Genomic DNA, 19839 nt, shown 5'->3' on the forward strand with positions numbered 1-19839 from the left:
AATGTCAAGGATGGCTCATCCAAAAAGGAAAAGACCTCTGCCAAAGAGAAGAAGAAAAGAAAGAAGAGCCCTACTAAGAGCAGATCTTCCAAGGGGAAAAAGAGCCATTCTAAAGAGAAGACCCATTCTAAAGGAAAGATCCCTCAGGCTACAGAGAAGAGCCCTACCCCTCCGGCTAAAGAGAAGAGCCCTAGCCCTCTTGCTAAAGAGAAGACCCCTAGCCCTCTTGCTAAAGAGAAGAGCCCTAGCCCTCTTGCTAAAGAGAAGACCCCTAGCCCTCCTGCCAAAGAGATGAGCTCTTCACCAGCTCAAGGGAAGACTCCTATCAAAGAGAAGATCCCTAGTCCTCCTGCCAAAGAGAAGAGTTCTTCTCCAGCTCAAGAGAAGACACCTATCAAAGAGAAGACCCCTGTCAAAGAGAAGAGTGCTACTAAAGGTCTTCCGTTTCACTCACCAGTGAAATTTAAAATTCAGAAGCGTCGTTTATCCAACAAAGATAGTAAGAGGGCAAATGTTGGCTCTCCATTAAATTTCTTTTTCATGTTCCCCAAGAAGACTTCCAAGTCTCCAAGGCCAACCTCCAAAGCACCTTCTCCAAAACCACACCCCACTGCAAATCTCCCTTGCCAACACCTAAAGATCTCAGAGAAGAGCCCAACTTACCACCATTTGAGGAATTCACTCTAAAGTCTTCCTCTCCAACACCTCAAGAGCTGAAAACTCCAGAACTTGAACCTCAATCAGTAAAATTTGATCAAAGCAAACAGACGAGAGAAAGATTCTCTAAAGATGTAGGGTCATCTCATGCCAAAAGGAAAGTTGATTTTGTTGAGTGATTCCACAAATTGGCTTTTGTTTTGTTCATTTTGTCAATATGAACACACCCTTTTTGGGACAATATTCTGTACTTAAATTCAGTATCAATAATTTGATATTCAACTGTTAAAGCTTGTTCTGTGTTGCGAACAATATGTTGACCATTTTTGTGAAGAAGTCAAGACGAAATTTAGCAGAATATATTGATTACATTATTGGAGAAATCCTTTTCAGCTATACAAACTTGCCCTTGCAAATACAACTTTTTTTGGGGGGAGACATGTGATGCATGAGGTTACACTCTCCATCCTTGTACTGACAACAATATCATCTACTTTGAATCTATATTCAGGTGATATTTCATCCAAAAACTCAAGCGACTCCCTTACATGTTGTAGTCGCGCCAGTTTGATGTTACTATGAGTTTCCTGGGATCTATGAATGGATGGACTATGATGTTAAATTCAAACTCTGGACAATTCTCTTCAGAATCCAAAGGGACCCAACTACCAAGCTTGCTTTTCCATCTCCTATAGTCATAGCCCAAAACTAGGGATTGGCGACACAGTTGGTATGAGATAGACAAAGAATTTGGGCTTACTCTACAACTGATATTGTCCCCCATATGAAAAGTTTCCTTGGTACTCCATCCTTCTCCAAGTACAGTGTCCAGATCAGTCAGAGATAGTCTTCTATTAAGCCACATCATTCTTGTCCTCTCCAATTCCATTGTATTGAAACATGCCACAAAGACATGTATAGGCAAGAACCATTGAATTTTTATCCTTCTTGAAATCCTTCCAGGAGACATAGCTTTAAGAATATCATCTTTGATTCACTACAAGGGATTGGGCTCATACCCACGCTCTTAGCCGCTAAAAATGACGTGAAAAAAAGTAGCGGGCCCGTGTATCAGCGCGTGTATAATCGCGGCCAGAGACATGCGTGTAAAACCGCGTGTAAAATACCTCTCAGACGCGCGTATACACGGGTGTGTAGCCGCGTTTTTTTACATAGACACGTTAATACACGCCCCTATACATGCTTCTTATTATATTAGACGTGCTTATACACGGGTGTATAGCCGCATCCTTCTCAGTTCCCATGTCCCAGACGCGTTTTTACTTGCGTCTATACACGCGTTTCTTTAATTTAGATGCGCTTATACACACGTTATTGGCAGTTTATACGCGTTAATACACGCGTAATTCCAGAGTATCCGCGTAGATACACGCGAGTTTTAGCAGTTTTGACGCGTTTATACACGCGAACAGAGAGCAAAAAAAAAATCCAGAGAGTGCTATTTGGTGCCTGAATACTGTTCCAGCATTCCAGCACCCAATAGCACTCTCTGGTTTAGGGTTTTTGGTGCATTAGACCATCCCATTAGACCATCCACGAAGAACATATGCACGAGGGAGATTAAGACAAGAACGACATGAATGCATACATTGTCATTACACGATTCAAGACAGCCATGAATGTAATACTATCGATCAATCAATTCAATATTACTATCAAAATTTCATACATGTATACAAGGGAGTCCATATCTCAAAGTAGCCCATGGCTTGAGTTTACAAAAAAATATATACAATCACATCCTAAATATGGAATGTGATACTACAAGTCTGAGTACTACTCAGACCCAGATGATGACTCGGTGCTCCCCCCATGCTCAGATGAGCTCGCATCGGTCGGAATGTCTGAGGAGTAGTGCTCACGACCACCCTCTGCAGCGGCGGCCGGTGGATCATCAGCAGCTTGTGCCTGTTCAAGTAATATATAGTATATAAGTATATATATATGTAATTCAATAAACCAAAACCATTCGTTACGAATTTTCAAGTACCTGTCGACCGTATGGTCTCATGGCCAACTCAAACTGCGCGTCCGTAATATGTCCCTCGGCTCTGAAGATGGCCCACGTGTCACGTCTGCTATGCCGGCGAGCATACGCAGTATCGTGGGTTGTGGGCTTCCTCCCCGTAACCCGTCGCTGTATCATAATCAACACAATTTGTAAGATTAAAACAATTCATAGAATCAATGAATTAAGTAAACAATCAAATAAAGTGGCAGGATACTTACGAACTCTGCCTCCCATGACTCGACGCCGCCAGATCCAAAATGCGAAGATCCAACGGTCTCCATCTGGATCCGTCGTGCCTCCACATGCTGCCTGCTCTTCACGCCACCCTCTGCTCGTTTTTTTGCCTCCTTCCACTCGCGTTTGTGCGCAGTGGCAGGTTTCTCGGCAGGATAGCCACCCGCAGCTACATTTAGCCGGTCATCGTACGCAAGTTTTTTAAGGTGAGATCTTTTATTACTTAAGATCTCCCTTATTCGCGTCCTTCCCCATACATCCGAGCATGTAGCATGTGGGGGATTGGGGTACCGACTATGTACAGCCTCTATCACCTCCCCAACTAATCGGCTATTTTGATCTTTAAATTTAATAAAACAATTTCTATATGAGTTTGATACTACCCCACGCATGTACTCCATTACCTCCCTTCCCCTCGCATCCATCACTATCCCGCCCCTATCCGTCACATCATAGCAAACCACTCTCTCCATCTCTCTCATCTCCTCCTCTTCCAAACTGTCTCCTCTAACTCTTCTCCCTCTATCTCCTCTCTCACCGCGTGCCCTACTACCTCCCCCACCTCCCCCACCTCCTCCACCAAAGCACCCGCCGCATCCTCCACTCCCACTCTTCCTACTGCTGCGGGTGGAGTCACGACTGGGGGATTGTCTACGTGACGGTGGCTGTGAGCCCTGACGTGACGGTGGCTCTGAGGGAGCACGTGATGGTGGCTGTGAGGGTGTACGTGAGTGTGTCTGGGACGAGGTATGTCTCCTCGGTGGACGTGGAAGAGGAGAAGCTGCATGCCGTCTCGTCGGACTCGGAGGAATAGACGGCACTGGAGTGCCCTGGATACTCGCGGTAGGGGTATAGACACCAGGCAGGGAAGGAGGGGGATGGGCATACATATACTCTGTAAGCTCAACCGGACCAGGTTGGCGCCCAAAGTGATTCATCATCTCCATCAACCAATTGCTGTACGCAAATGGATCGGATGAAGAACCTGGAATATCCATAAAGAACCTGCAACAAACATCTTCATGTACATCATGGGCTGTCTCTAGACTCACACAAATATCATCATTCAAGTTAGTTGCCTGCAAATCATGAAATCTGAAACGCCGTAGTTTTCTGTCTGCAGAAACGCGTGTATACACCCGTCAAAAAACGCGTGTATACTCGCGTGAAAAAACTCTGCAGACAGGTTACACGCGCTGCTACACGCGTTTGTACACGCGACCTGCGAAAAAAATTTCTCGAAAAGACCGACCCCCCGACAAAGACAGAATGTCCTTATAAAAGGACCAGCCATTGTCGCCCCTGTCAGGATGCAGTAACCCAATCGTGTGCAAAAAGACAAACCCAAAGAGCAAAGAGCAAAGTAAACAAATCTGACAAAAGAGACAAGGCACAGGACAAAGTGACTCACCTCTGAAAAAGTGAGTCCTCTCTGCTCCTTCTCTGCTCCCTCCTTCTCCCGTGTGTGTGCTCCTTTCTCTGCTCCCTCCTTGCTGTTGGAAGAGGCGAAAACAGGCGAAAACGCATGCACTGTTGATTTCTTAGTTCAAAATCTATATTTGGGGAAGGCGGACTGTTTTTAGTTTAAACTTACCGCCGCGTTTATATTCGCGTTTATGAATGCGGGTATATTCGCGTGTATGTAATTTTAGCTGCGTTTATACACACGTTTTGCAGAAATTAGCCGCGTGAATACACGCGCTTTTTAGGAAGTAGCCACGTTAATACACGCAATTTTTAGGAGATAGCCGCGTCAATACACGCGATTTTGTGCTTTCATTAAGAACATATAATGATTTTGTGTTTTCTGATTTGTACACAGAATGTCATCAACCTCTTCAAGCAGTTCTGGGGAAGATGAGACAATGCGTCATCGTAATCGCGATGTGTGGTTGGGACAACGGATCAAATGTATGTGTAATCGATGTCAAGGATGCATTGTACGAGCACGTCGAATTACCTTGAATCACATCTCCATGTATGGAGAATGGAATCAAACAGGTTTAGAGGTGAGTAGATGTAAATTGATGGTATTCAAATGACTCATGGTATCCAAATTAAATTAATAGAGTTGTAACATATAATTTGATAAATTGAAGCAGGATGCAGTACCACACCCTAACATGGTACCCTACGCGCGACGAGAGCACGTAAAGCGTCGACGAGATGATGCTGGAGCTTCGGGATCTATTGTCAGAGATGAGTGGGAAAGGGACGACAATAGCCCTGCACCCCACGAAGTTGTGGAAGAGGAGGTGCTTGATGATATGGTGCGGAATCTTTTTAAGGATGATCCCAAAGGTATGGACGACGATGATATGGAACAAGAGCATCATTATAAGGCTTCATCGACACCGGTGTTTGAAGGGTGCACATTCTCAGTTTTACGTGCTTCACTTGAACTACTTAATATACAAACAGTTTATGGATGGAGCAATGCAAGTCTTGACGCATTGTTGAAGTAAGCATTCTAACTTACAAATTTGAATTAGTGGTTTAAGGTTTAGGATTTAAGACTAATTATAATTGATAATATTGGATGCAGGCTATTATCAAACATGCTTCCAAAGGAAAATAGACTACCCACCTCAAGAGACATAGCGAGGCGCTATGTGACATCTCTTGGAGGACTGGATTATGATAAAATACATGCATGCGTCAATGATTGCATTCTCTTTCGTGGGACGCATAAGGAGGCTCTACATTGTCCCACTTGTGGTGAAGCAAGGTACAGAACAGATATGAAGAGTTTTGATGTACCTCGTAAAGTCTTGCGACACTTTCCTATAATTCCTCGCATCAAACACATGTTCAAGTGCAAATCCATAGCAGAGCTCATGTCATGGCATTCCTCACATCGATCGGATGATGGCATGTGGAGAATTCCCGCAGACACTCCTGCTTGGAAGCATATTGAAGATGAGTGGCCCAGCTTTAAAACAGAGCCCAGAAACTTGAGACTTGGCCTGGGTATGGATGGAGTGAATCCATTTGGTTTCAAAAGCACCGCATATAGCGTGTGGCCAGTTGTGTTGGTGAATTACAACCTTCCACCATCAATGGCGATCAAGAAGGGACATCTTATGTTATCCCTTCTAATTCCAGGGAAACATAAAGTCAAGCATATGGATGTTTATCTTGAACCACTGATTGATGAGTTGGAGGAACTATGGAGAGGTGTTGCAGTGGTGGACATTAGTAGGCCTCCCTCCTCTCGACACTTCGACTTAAAAGCAGTGTTGATGTGGACAATGCATGACTTTCCAGGATACAGCGATTGTTCTGGTAAGAATTCTAATTACCTCCCTACTCTATTACTATTGGCTATATATATTAATTAGACGGTTTGACTTTATTATTCTAACTTTTATTTATATTTTAACAGGTTTGAAAACATCGGGTAAACATGCATGTCCTGTTTGTGGCCCTTCGTTAGTACATGAGTATGCTGATGGTTTGTGTAAGACTATATTCGATAATCATCATCGATTTCTCCCCTCAGATCATCCTAAATATGTTGCTAGTAAGAGTAACATTCCTCCACAAACACTTCGTGCAAAAGATTGGAAGCGTATTTGGGAGTCTACAACTATTCTTCCTCCAGATGGCATGAACAGGTATAGTGATGTTTTTTCAATCTTGTTTTGTGTAGTCTCTAATTGGATTAAAGGTCACATAGAGCAATCCCTTGTGCAGGTACTCCATTTTTTTCTGGCTGCCATATTGGACCCATCTTAAGATCAACCATCTTCTTGATCCCATGCACATCTTCAAGAATGTGGGATCTGGTATTTGGGAACATATTACTGGTAAACGAGACAATGTTAGCGTACGTGAGGACTTGCGGGTCGCAGGACGTATGCGTCAAGCTTGGCCACGAGAGGTGGGTGAGCACGTTCGTCTTCCGCCTGCACCATGGATTATATCAAAGAAAGAGGAGAAGCAGGTAAAGCAGGCCATCACCACTTTGCGTACTCCCACTGGATGCATGAGATCATTGAAGGGAGCCTTTACAACCACCAAGAAAAGAGGCTTTGAGCAACTATATGGGTTGAAGTCCCACGATTGGCACAAGATACTTCAAGTAAGTGTTTTCCAAGTCTTGTACGTACGTTGAAATTAAATTTTGTAATGCCATAAACCATAAATGTGCTCTTATGTGCGCAGTTCAGACTACCTACTAGCATCGACCATTGTGCGAATAAGAGTTTGAAAAAATGTATTTATAAGATGGGCGAGCTTGTGAGGTATGTAAAACCCATGCTCAGATCACCCTTCCTTATACCTTGCAAAATGAACGTGCATGAGCTATAACGTACTATTTATTTATTTTTCAGATATGTTAGTTCCAAAGCAATTGATCCAGCCACGTTGGATGATGTGCGTGTTATGGCAGTGGAGGTGGTTTGTTTGGTAGAGGACACTTTTCCGCGAACCATTCTCACAAGTCAACTACATCTCATTGTGCATTTAGTGGACGAAATTGCTTTATGTGGTACTGTGCATGCACGTTGGATGTTCTTCCTAGAGCGCTTCATGAAGACCTTAAAAGACTTTGTGAGGCAAAGTGCAAGGCCTGAAGGAAGCATGGCCGAGGGTTGGTTGATACAAGAGTCTCTTGTATATATTTCAGAATTTCTTGGTCAGGTGGACAGCTCTTTGCCACGACTATGGAGCAATGAAGAGGACTTGAGGATGACCTCTATTGTGCCTCAAGGAAAAGGACAGAGTAAAGTAATTGACAGAACATTGATTGATGATCTCAATTTCACTTGTATCCTTAATAGTGATGTGATGAGCAGATGGGTTACAAGATATGAGGATGCAAAGACAAAAAGGCAAGCAGAAAGAGCTCTCTTTCGAAGGCAACATGGCTCTCGGAAGGCGTACCCTAAGCATCTAGCAACACTTCCGAATGATATCCATGTTGATTGGTTGCATGAGGAAATGGAGAGAGAAGAGAGCGACGAGGGGCTGCATATCACGGCGGAAGAATGGGAGTATGCACGAGGATGCATGTCAAAGGTACATAGAACTAATGTTTTGCATTAGTTGTAAGTGATTTGCTTTTAATATTTATTCACATTGCTTACACAAATATTGCTTCTATTTTGGTCCAGTGCACTATGTTCAATGCTATATGGTGTGAAGGCAAGCATTTTCGAACACAAAGAATTGATGAAAAGAGAAATACACAAGATTGCAGTGTCATTAGTAGCTTTGAGGGAGCTAATGGAAAAATGGATGATTATTGTGGCATAATCCAAGACATATTTAGGCTTGACTTTCGTCGCTTCTTTGTGTATGTTTTGGATGTCAAATGGCAAATGAACGTGGTAGAAAAAGGGCCTGATGCAACGATAAAATGCCATGCAAGTGGATATGTAACTATTGACTCTACAAAGTTCTGGCAAACAAAGAAAGATAGGCTCGTATTGCCACAACAATGTGAGCAGGTATGCATTTTTTTACTAATGTGTTTCATGTACATATATATCTAAGCTCGCGTACCCCTTGACTTTTGATATGCTAATTAATTACTGTACAGTGTGTATTTGAGTAGGTTATCTATCTACCAATGGTGCATGACATGAAATGGTGGTACGTCATCCCTATTGCACCACGTTCCAAAGTGATGTATAATACATTCACTTATATGGAGCATATGGAGGATGTAACAAGCCGCAATGAAGATGACGTCGAACATGCCATTGAAGATGTTGTGATCGATGATCAAGAAATAAGAGATGATCGTGATAATGAGGATGAGCATGCCATTTCTCATGATCATGAGAATGACCCTACCATTGAGGATGATGGTGATGTTGATGAGGATGATCAGGACATCGATACCATTATCAATGGAGTACAGAATATCGATAGTGGAATAAATTTAATCGTAGCCTTACCAATTGATCAAATGGATATTGATGTTGATCGTTTGGCAAGGATGGATCTTATTGAAGATGAGATCGAACCCTAACCAATCCGTCACTGTATGTTCTAAATTGATGACATTTCTATCATCTCATATGCATGATTTATTTTTGAATATATTTCATTGTTGTAAATGCATGTAGTGGGATTGTGTAATGATGTATACTGTTATGTACTATAAGATGGTTTAAAGAAAATAGTTTTTAATTTTGTAAAGGAATTCAGTTTTTCTTCAGTTTTTCTCTGCCATGCGTGTATTAATCCGTGTATAGTAGCGTGTATTTATCTGTGTATAATAGCGAGTATTAATCCGTGAATAGTAGCGTGTATTTATCCGTGTATAATAGCGAGTATTATCCCGTAAATATTATCGTGTATTTATGCGTGTATTACTGCGTGTATATAAACGCGTTTATACACGCGTTGATAAATACAAATATACACGCGAACTTAAAGGCTAAAATACACGCGCCCAATTCTATTCAAATACAAGCGCGACAATACACGCGTTCGTAATTTATCGCGTGTATGACAGCATTGTCTTGTAGTGATTTTGGATTTGAAGCTTGTTATGGTATTTGGATCAGGAACTTCCCATTCCAGTGACATTAATGTGGGAATAGGTATGTCATATAATTCTCCATGAACACCTTCTCTTGATGGAACCCTGTATTCTGCAAAATACACAAATAAATCCACTGATTTGTAAAATGAAGGTGGTTTGTCTGCATACATGACATCTGCAATCCCCTTGTGAATTGCTTTGAATGTGCCACTTAAGCTCTCAACAGGCTGCCACTCCACAGCTGTTGACAGAAAGATAACTGAAATTAAACAAACAACAAATATATCAGAAGGAGAAATATTGTGTTGTATCAAATAGATAAAGTTTTGTTGAATTACAGTAAGAATGGAGAATTGGATGTTCATCCAAGTTCAACACCATGTCTTTGGCCATGTAGACATGTTGAACTTTTGCAAGCCAGCCATTGTCGGTCACTTTGAAGGCAAGAACACGACCTTTCCAATGGGATTTCACTTCATTTTGCTTGGTTCTTTTCACCCTGTGGGCACCTTTGCAAGAGGGAAGCATTGTTACCCAATCATTCACACGAAAAGACATGGGTTTCCAAACACCATCTTCTCTGGTGTTATGAAAATCACAAGAAGTTATATTATGAGAAGGACGACGTGAGGACGCCATAGAAGCTCACAGATGAGAGAAAAATAGTGAGTCTTTTGAAAGTGCAAAGAAAGGAGAATAAACCATATGCCAAAATGGAGGGAAGGTGGAAAAGGGAATGAGCCATACCAAAATGGAGGGAAGGTGGAAAGTAGACGTTTGAAAAAATTTGGTGATTTGTCATTAATAGCGTTGTTTTCAGAGCCTGAAAAGAGGATTTTGTATCTTCCTGCTTGATTTTTTAAAATATAAAATGGAACAAGATGTCCCTATTTTGGACCCAAACTTTAATGTTAGCCATCGTAAACATCTAAATTAAGCCGTTTTAGCCGTTCGCCACTAAAATAGAACCGTTAAGAAGACATTTAGAGGAGACAAGAATGCCATACTTTTGTATACGTGTCAATTCACAATTGGACAATTTCTTAATCCTTAGATTAACAAACAGCCCTTTTCTAGCTGTTTTTGGCCCATGAAAGACTCAGCACTAGTGTATTCTCAAGGCATAGTTTGTCTGGCTTAATGTAGATCTTCAAGCACTTCATTGGTTGCCAGATCTATTGCAGTGAAGGCTAAGCCTCTTCTCTTACAGTAATACGCAATGCTTTAAGCAGAGTAAGTAGTCAATGCGAAGAAGGCAACAACAACGAGTACTGTTGCAGTGCGTCAAACAATGAAGAAAGTGGTTTTTTCCTCTAGCTGGTGGTATGCTCAAACAATGAAGTTGAGCAAAGAAGTTGAGCAAATCGGAAGCACTGTTTTAATTGAGCATCGCCTTGTAAATGAGCAAGGTTGGAAGCACATCAAGCACATTATAGAGGGCATTGATTTTAGAGGTAGCCAAAGATTTAAGAAGAAAAAGAAACAACAATACAACATCACTAAGTTGTAGAGGTTGAAAATACATCAAGCACATTATAGAGGGCATCGACTCCAGAGGTAGCCAAAGATTTAAGAAGAAAAAAAAACAACAATATGGCATCACTAAGCTCAAGAGAGCTTTTAGCATATGGGGTGGCCTTGCTAGCACACAATTGAAGAAAAGCTATAGTAAGCATTATTGAGCATGAAGCTCTCACTTGGAAGTTAGCAAGCAAGCTACGCTTGGCTGCCAACATAAAGAGAAGGGAGGGCTTACTTTTGATTTGTTTTTCCCTTTTACTCCCTAACTTAGGGTTTGGACCCTTTTTCACATATCCTCGACACTTTGGCTATGCCCATTCATTATTTTGTCTAGCCCACCTTCTAGCGCTTTTGACCACTTACCCTTGCCCGTATTCCATACTTCCCCTTACCCTTAAGCCTTTTGTGATTGTTCACACATTGTGTGAGATTTTGGTGCATGTTGGACATTTGTGACATGCTAGTTTGGGGGTTCTTTCACATTGATCATGTGCTACGTGTTGAGGCAGTCTGGGGCGGGCAACAAGAAGAGCAGCCTCTAAGCACTCCTCAAGGCTCCCGTGTTGCTCAATGGGCTTGGGGCACAATGCAACACAAACATAAGAACCCCAAAACCACACACCCAACAAGAAAAGGGGCACCACCTAGTTATGTGTGTGAACTAGGACACCAAAGATCTTTCCTTGTAGCCAATACATGCTAACCATATACATCAATCAAAAGACACACACACTCTCAACAAACACTCATAACATATGGTATTATGTGTGGAGGAGACTAGCATAACACAAATAGATGCACACCAAACTTGGAGAAGAACTTAGAGAGACAATATAAGCTTGATTTTGTTGTCGCTATATGCACTTGGTCTTAAGGTTACGGGAGCCCTCTCACCATACAACCCTCTTACCATGAATTGAAAGGCAACAAATCAAAAACAAGCCCTCAAGCCTCCAAGCATAAAATCACACCACAAAATACCAGGATCAAATTACCTTAAATCAAAAATCGGACCGCTTCGCTAAATAAACTTTGGAGATGTAGGAGTCCAAGATTTTGTACACAATTGTACCCAAACTACTAATCTTATTGATGCACAAAGGCAATATACAATTATGATAGGGAGTAAGGCATCACTCAAGCCCTCACAATGACATAACTAGCTTCAAGCTTCAAGCTTCACTATCTCCTTACACACTAGAGTTAGGAGTGGTGTACAATGTGTGTAATCTCCCCCTTACAAGGAATGGAGGGGGCTCTATTTATAGGTTTGAAAAGCTCCAATTAGGATTAAGCCTAATCAATCTTATTATAAAAAATCATAGATTATGGATTTTTTATTTTGAAATGAGAGTGGGCCTCTTCTTATCCCTTGAGTCCCATGGATGTGGGCTCAAGGTGAGAGAATTATTGAAGATGAGAGGAGAGTGTGATGTAGAGGTTTGAGCAAATAACTTGTAGTAATGCCTACTCCAAAAGTAGTAGAGTGGGTGCTTATTTACAAATGTTAGTGGTTAGTAGTTAGTAATCACTATAAAAGGTTAGTAATACAATGTATAAAATGAGTGTGAGGAGTAAAGATTTGGAAAGATCCTTTATGTGGTTGAAAGCTCGAAGAAGCTTGGATTCTCCCATGTGTAGATCTTTAAGTTAACCGCCGGTCTCCTTCTTGCATTTGACGCCACAAAAGTTGATTGAGGTGAAGAACATGGGGATTTTTGTAGATGGAAACCCCATATTTGCAAAGGTTAATATGATACATTCATGCTGAATTTTTATGTATTTTTTGAGATTGGAAAAATAATTTAGTAATATGGGAGTAGTAGGGAGAGAAAATGGAGATGAGGTATGGGTGTAGAGTAGAAATGAGAGCAAATGGAGATGGAAGGAGAGGGAAAAGGTGGAGAGGGTGAGAGAGGACATGAAGTTTGCAGGTTTGATAAAGTGAGAAAGGAATGAGTAAGTATGTAGGTGATGAATGTGTAAGGGAGGTGAGAAGAGACTAGGTGTACCTTGCCAAAAAGTGGGCAGACTGGGGTCCAATAAAAAATTCATATCTCACTGCCATTAGCTCCAAAAATTCTCAAACAAATTGAGCATATTTTTGAGCTTTCAAGCTAGCTTTTGTCTTTTGATGACTAGTCCAAATTCGGAGTGGAGGCGGGCGCAAAAAATTCAGCAGAATCATGTCTTTTCTTAATTTTAAAAATCTTTGTGTGGGTCCCCATTGGTGGAATTTCTTGATAGCTCCAAGAGTGAGCCCCCCAATACATCATACCCTAACCTTAGAGACTCAAGTGTATGTGGACACTTGCATGGAGGAGATTTTTTCTATTTTATAAAGGATTTACATAATAAGAAAAAACAAGCTAGTATTTAACTAGTCAACATATCATGACAATATGGTTATTATGATAGGAAAATAAAATAAACAAAGAGATCTATTTGTGAATAAAATATACAAAAATAATTGATATATGAAAAAATATTTAATGAAAATATATAAAATATTTAATAGTAAAAAATATATACAAAAATACTAAACTATGGAAGTCAAAAGGGAGGGAGACCCTCATTATTTTAGGGTAGATGAGAGAATAAAAGACGAAATAGTCTAAGGGAAAAAGTGATTTGGGTAGTAGGCTTTCTACATGGTGTGGGTGGAAATGTGAGAGCATAGGAGTTACTTATGCATGGTGAAGTTGAAGCATATGTACAATGATGGTCCAAAATTATTATGAAGAAATAATAATAATAAATAAAATATACTTAGGTTTTGTAATACACACACCTAATGAAGTATTTACATATTTGAGAAAATAGAGACTCCCATATTTAGGCCCTTATATGAGATAAAATATTTACACAAAATGGGCCGTAATAATTTTATTTATTTTTGATGAGTAGCTAGTAATTTTTTTTATATAATAAAAAAAATATATAGAAGGTATGGGTAAAGTCCCTAACGCACACACGCCTATTTACAGAGTGAAAAGGTATTTATGACAAAGAGTTTATGTGATTTTCCTTGGCTTTTCTCAATGACATTCATGACCCTACTAACAAAGTAGATGGGCCGCATCCTAGTACTGTGGAGATCTTGCTGTAACAAAACTGCACCCACTGTTTCCTTTCCAACACTAGAGCTAACAAAGAAAGTGTACTCCCAACAAGGAGGCATGAGTGTTGGTAGCTCTGACAAAATGACTTTAATGTTACAAAAGTACTCCTCAAGCTCATCAGACCATGCAAACTCTACTTGTTGAGTCAATTTTTGCAAGGGGTGAAGTAACTCTAAGGCTAAGTGAATGAAGCGTGACATGTACTTCACCTTTTGAATGAATGAGATGGCCTCCTTGAGACTCTTTGGAGATGGTAGGTCGATAAGAGCCTTTGCCTTTGTAGGATCCACCTCAATGCCTTTGGAAGAAACCTTATGGCCAAGCAAGATTACTTCATCCTCACCAATATGACATTTGTCGAGATTGAGTTGGCCCCCCATGTCGTAGAGTTTCTTCAAGCCTTCTTCCACCCTCTGCACATGCAACGACTTAGAGCTTTAGATGCAAAAATCATCTATGAACACTCTAATGGATTTCCCAAAGAATGCTTAAAACACCATGTTCATGAAACGTTGAAATGTCGCTGGAGCATTGGTTAAACCAAACGGCATGACTCTGAAAGCATAATAACCCCAAGGAGTGATGAAGGTTGTTTTCAATTGATCCTCCAATGCAATCCCAATTTGAAAGTAACCCGAGTAGCCATCACATATTGTATACTTCTCATGACCTGCTACCTCATTTAGGATCTCATCTTGAAATGGAAGAGGAAAGTGGTCCCTTTTTGTCGCCTCGTTGAGTGGACGATAGTCCACACACACCCTCCATTTGCCGTTCTTCTTGGGAGTGACCACGACAGGAGAGACCCACTCTGAATTTTCTACAAGATATATGAACCCCGCTGCTAGAAGCTTCCTCACCTCTTTGAGTAGTGCTTGCTCCTTGATGACTCCTAGTCTTCGTAGCTTTTGTGCCTTAGGTTTGGCTTCTGGCTTTAGCTCGATCTTGTGTTGAATGGCCTCTACGCCACGCACATCTGTGTAATCTTTAGCAAAAAACCTGGGAAATTTCCTTAGTACACATTTAAACTCCTCTCCTTCCTCCGATGTAAGCGTTTTTGAGAGCATAGCATCAAACATTTCTTCATCATGCACAATTTGGTCTTCTTGAGAGCCTACCTCCTCCAAACCTTGACAGGGTGTCTCTTTGTCTTTTGCTCTGAATCTTACCCCCATGACTTCAATGGAAGACTCCTCGTCCATAGTGCTACTGCTGCTTTCTTCCTCTGAGGCGTCATCAGTCCAATCCTCCTCTGTTTCGCCTTGAGAAGATTCTTCATTTATCTCCTCTTGTCGTTGCTCCTTCATGTCAAAGATAATCTTCTTACGATTTTCATTCCTGCAAATTAACTTTCCATTTTCCCAATCCTGCAAAGCTCTCATTCTCATTAGCCATGGTCTACCTAGGATAAATGGATAACCACTTCCCTCGGTAGACATAACATAAAAATCAACGACCTTCTTAATGCCAAAAACTTCCACAGAAACATTCTTACAAATCCCAAGACACTTTGCTTTGCTATTGTTTGCCATTTTCACCTTAATTTCAAGTGTTTCATGAATATGCATGCTTAGTTTTTGCATAAGGTCTTCTGTCATGATGCAAATTTGTGCACCCCCATCTACTAGAACCTTCTTAACTAGTCTTCCCTTGATGTAGCAATCTAATATAGGTGTAATGTCCTCATCCATCTCGGCTTGTGAAATTTTTGCAACAAGCACATTCTCTTTTGTTTTTCTCCTAGTGCTCACGGCCTTTGTTAATTCCCTCCTAACTTGTGGGCATAAGGCTAGAAATTGAGGCCATGAGATATCAGGACCCTTACCTCTCATGTCTTCCAAAAGGTTATATGGAGCCATACCATGTCCAAGGGGGAAATCTTGGAGGTTTATACGACATCGTCTCCTCTTGACTTCCTTGTTTTCCTTCACTTTCTTTCCTCGTCCATGGTCACTTTGTGATGCCACACCCTCCTTTTCCTTCTCTTTTCCACGCCCTCATTTGACACCATTTGCTTCAATGTCTACCTCCTTGGCCTTTGTTACCTCTACCACATGTACATTTGGGTTCGGCAAGGGTGGCATTCCTTCCACTCGTCGTGGAGGTGGTCTTGTTGCATTAGGCCTCTGCAAAATCATCGGTTGTTGTTGACTAGTGCCTTCACCTTCATTCATCACTAGATAATTCATGTTAGGCTTCCCTGGCTCCCCACGAGGCCAAGGACAATTATACATCCCTGGCCCTGACTCTCCGCAATTCCAACATTGCAAGAGTCGCCTAGGTCGTTGCTCTCGTTCTTCAACCCTTTTAGCTTGGCCCTTCTGTTCCACAGCTTGTGCAAAGTGGATAGACAAGTTATTTAAAGACTCATTTAACTTTTCTATCACCTCGACTGTGACCTCAGGTAATTCTCTACGAGTGCAAGACTGTACCTCTTTCCTAGGCTTTGAGTCGTCAAAGATAAAGCCCCCCCCAACAAGCATACACCTCATCTTTCGGAGTTTCTTGGTAGCCCTAGCCTCAGCAGCATCAAATGTTGTGGGCTCTCCTGACTCTACTTGTAATTTTAGTGATGGGTACATCCCTGCAATAAATCTCTCCTTCTTCAAGAATTCAGCACCATCTCCAGGGTTAGGAAGACTACGCAACCAAAGAGTCCAAAGACGTAAGAATTCTTGCTTATAACTCAATTAGTCCTCTAGATCCTTTTGCTTATGAGCAACTATTTCTTGCCATAGCTTTTGTGTGTTCAAAGGAGTGAAGTAATTGTCTCTAAAAAGTTGCATGACCCCCTTGTAATCTACTCGTGCGGGTGCAGGTAGAGATTGAAACCAAGTGGAAGCATCTCTTCGTAGGACCAACTCAAACATGTCTAAGCATTCTTGGTCTCCTACCACTCTCTTTATGTGGAGTGCCATTCTAAAGTTTGATAAGAATAACTCGGCATCCTCACCGGGCTCAACAAAGAATAAGGGATAGCCACTCATTTGCCTAGTGGTATCCATGCTTGAGAAGAAGGAAGCACAACTATGATTGCACAAAGGTCTTCCTTCACTCTCTTTCTCTCTCACTCCTTTTTTTCTTTTTTCTTTTTTTTTTTTCTTTTTTTTTCAAAGTAGAATGAAAATGTAGATGTCAAAGCTTATGTCATAACGAATCAAAGGCAAAATAAATGGATTAACCGAGGCATTAATGGCTGCTACTTGCCTAGGTCCAAACATACGACGAATGACACGCTGAAATTGTAACTTACTACCAACAACTATGTGTATTTCTTGCCTAGCATAAGAGATTGGCCTACGGTATAAGTCTTCTTGATTCATAAAACTAAGCTAAAACAAGATGAAAACATGCACATCAAAGGAAATGGTGTAATCTACAATGGGAAGTATGACAGGATTAGGTGATGCTAAAATCTCACTTAGTCTTTCTGGACCAAAAAGAAGAACCATGCGTTGTTGGTAGATAATCTTTCTATCAATGCAAACATTCACTCTAATGGAGTGCACCCAATGAAACTGGTTGAATTGAATCCCAAGAGGATTAGGAGGAAGTTGATTGTTCATGAAAGATCACACAAAAGTACCACTTTCCTTCTTAAAATATGATACCCAACAAGCAAACAAGGAAATTTATGTGTTAGAGAGATCGATGTACCTTAAATACCCATTCAAAAACTGCTCGTCCTCAGTGGGGACACCAAAAAGCAACAAGAAGAGCGGCCTCTAAGCACTCCTCAAGGCTCCCGTGTTGCTCAATGGGCTTGGGACACAACGCAACACAAACATAAGATCCCCAAAACCACACACCCAACAAGAAAAGGGGTACCACCTAGTTATGTGTGTGAACTAGGACACCAAAGATCTTTCCTTGTAGCCAATCAATACATGCTAACATATACATCAATCAAAAGACACACACGCTCTCAACAAACACTCATAACATATGGTATTATGTGTGGAGGAGACTAGCATAACACAAATAGATGCACACCAAACTTGGAGAAGAACTTAGAGAGACAATATAAGCTTGATTTTGTTGTCGCTATGCGCTTGGTCTTAAGGTTACGGAAGCCCTCTCACCATACAACCCTCTTACCATGAATTGAAAGGCAGCAAATCAAAAATAAGCACTCAAGCCTCCAAGCATAAAATCACACCACAAAATACAAGGATCAAATTACCTTAAATCAAAAATCGGACCGCTTCGCTAAATAAACTTTGGAGATGTAGGAGTCCAAGATTTTGTACACAATTGTACCCAAACTACTAATCTTATTGATGCACAAAGGCAATATACAATTATGATAGGGAGTAAGGCATCACTCAAGCCCTCACAATGACATAACTAGCTTCAAGCTTCAAGCTTCACTATCTCCTTACACAGTAGAGTTAGGAGTGGTGTACAATGTGTGTAATCTCCCCCTTACAAGGAATGGAGGGGGCTCTATTTATAGGTTTGAAAAGCCCCAATTAGGATTAAGCCTAATCAATCTTATTATGGAAAATCATAGATTATGGCTTTTTTATTTTGAAATGAGAGTGGGCCTCTTCTTATCCCTTGAGTCCCATGGATGTGGGCTCAAGGTGAGAGAATTATTGAAGATGAGAGGAGAGTGTGATGTAGAGGTTTGAGCAAATAACTTGTAGTAATGCCTACTCCAAAAGTAGTAGAGTGGGTGCTTATTTACAAATGTTAGTGGTTAGTAGTTAGTAATCACTATAAAAGGTTAGTAATACAATGTATAAAATGAGTGTGAGGAGTAAAGATTTGGAAAGATCCTTTATGTGGTTGAAAGCTCGAAGAAGCTTGGATTCTCCCATGTGTAGATCTTTAAGTTAACCGCCGGTCTCCTTCTTGCATTTGACGCCACAAAAGTTGATTGAGGTGAAGAACATGGGGATTTTTGTAGATGGAAACCCCATATTCGCAGAGGTTAATATGATACATTCATGCTGAATTTTTATGTATTTTTTGAGATTAGAAAAATAATTTAGTAATATGGAAGTAGTAGGGAGAGAAATGGAGATGAGGTATGGGTGTAGAGTAGAAATGAGAGCAAATGGAGATGGAAGGAGAGGGAAAAGTGGAGAGGGTGAGAGAGTACATGAAGTTTGCAGGTTTCATGGAGTGAGAAAGAAATGAGTAAGTATGTAGGTGATGAATGTGTAAGGGAGGTGAGAAGAGACTAGGTGTACCTTGCCAAAAAGTGGGCAGACTGGGGTCCAATAAAAAATTCATATCTCACCGCCATTAGCTCCAAAAATTTTCAAAAAAATTGAGCATATTTTTGAGCTTTCAAGCTAGCTTTTGTCTTTTGATGACTAGTCCAAATTCGGAGTGGAGGCGGGCGCAAAAAATTCAGCAGAATCATGTCTTTTCTTAATTTTAAAAATCTTTGTGTGGGTCCCCATTGGTGGAATTTCTTGATAGCTCCAAGAGTGAGCCCCCCAATACATCATACCCTGACCTTAGAGACTCAAGTGTATGTGGACACTTGCATGGAGGAGATTTTTTCTATTTTATAAAGGATTTACATAATAAGAAAAAACAAGCTAGTATTTAACTAGTCAATATATCATGACAATATGGTTATTATGATAGAAAAATAAAATAAACAAAGAGATCTATTTGTGAATAAAATATATAAAAATAATTGATATATGAAAAAATATTTAATGAAAATATTTAAAATATTTAATAGTAAAAAATATATACAAAAATACTAAACTATGGAAGTCAAAAGGGAGGGAGACCCTCATTATTTTAGG

This window comes from Cibotium barometz, chromosome 14 (genome assembly GCF_041138505.1).
Source record: "Cibotium barometz isolate CiBa-2024 chromosome 14, ASM4113850v1, whole genome shotgun sequence".
Lineage (NCBI taxonomy): Eukaryota > Viridiplantae > Streptophyta > Polypodiopsida > Cyatheales > Cibotiaceae > Cibotium > Cibotium barometz.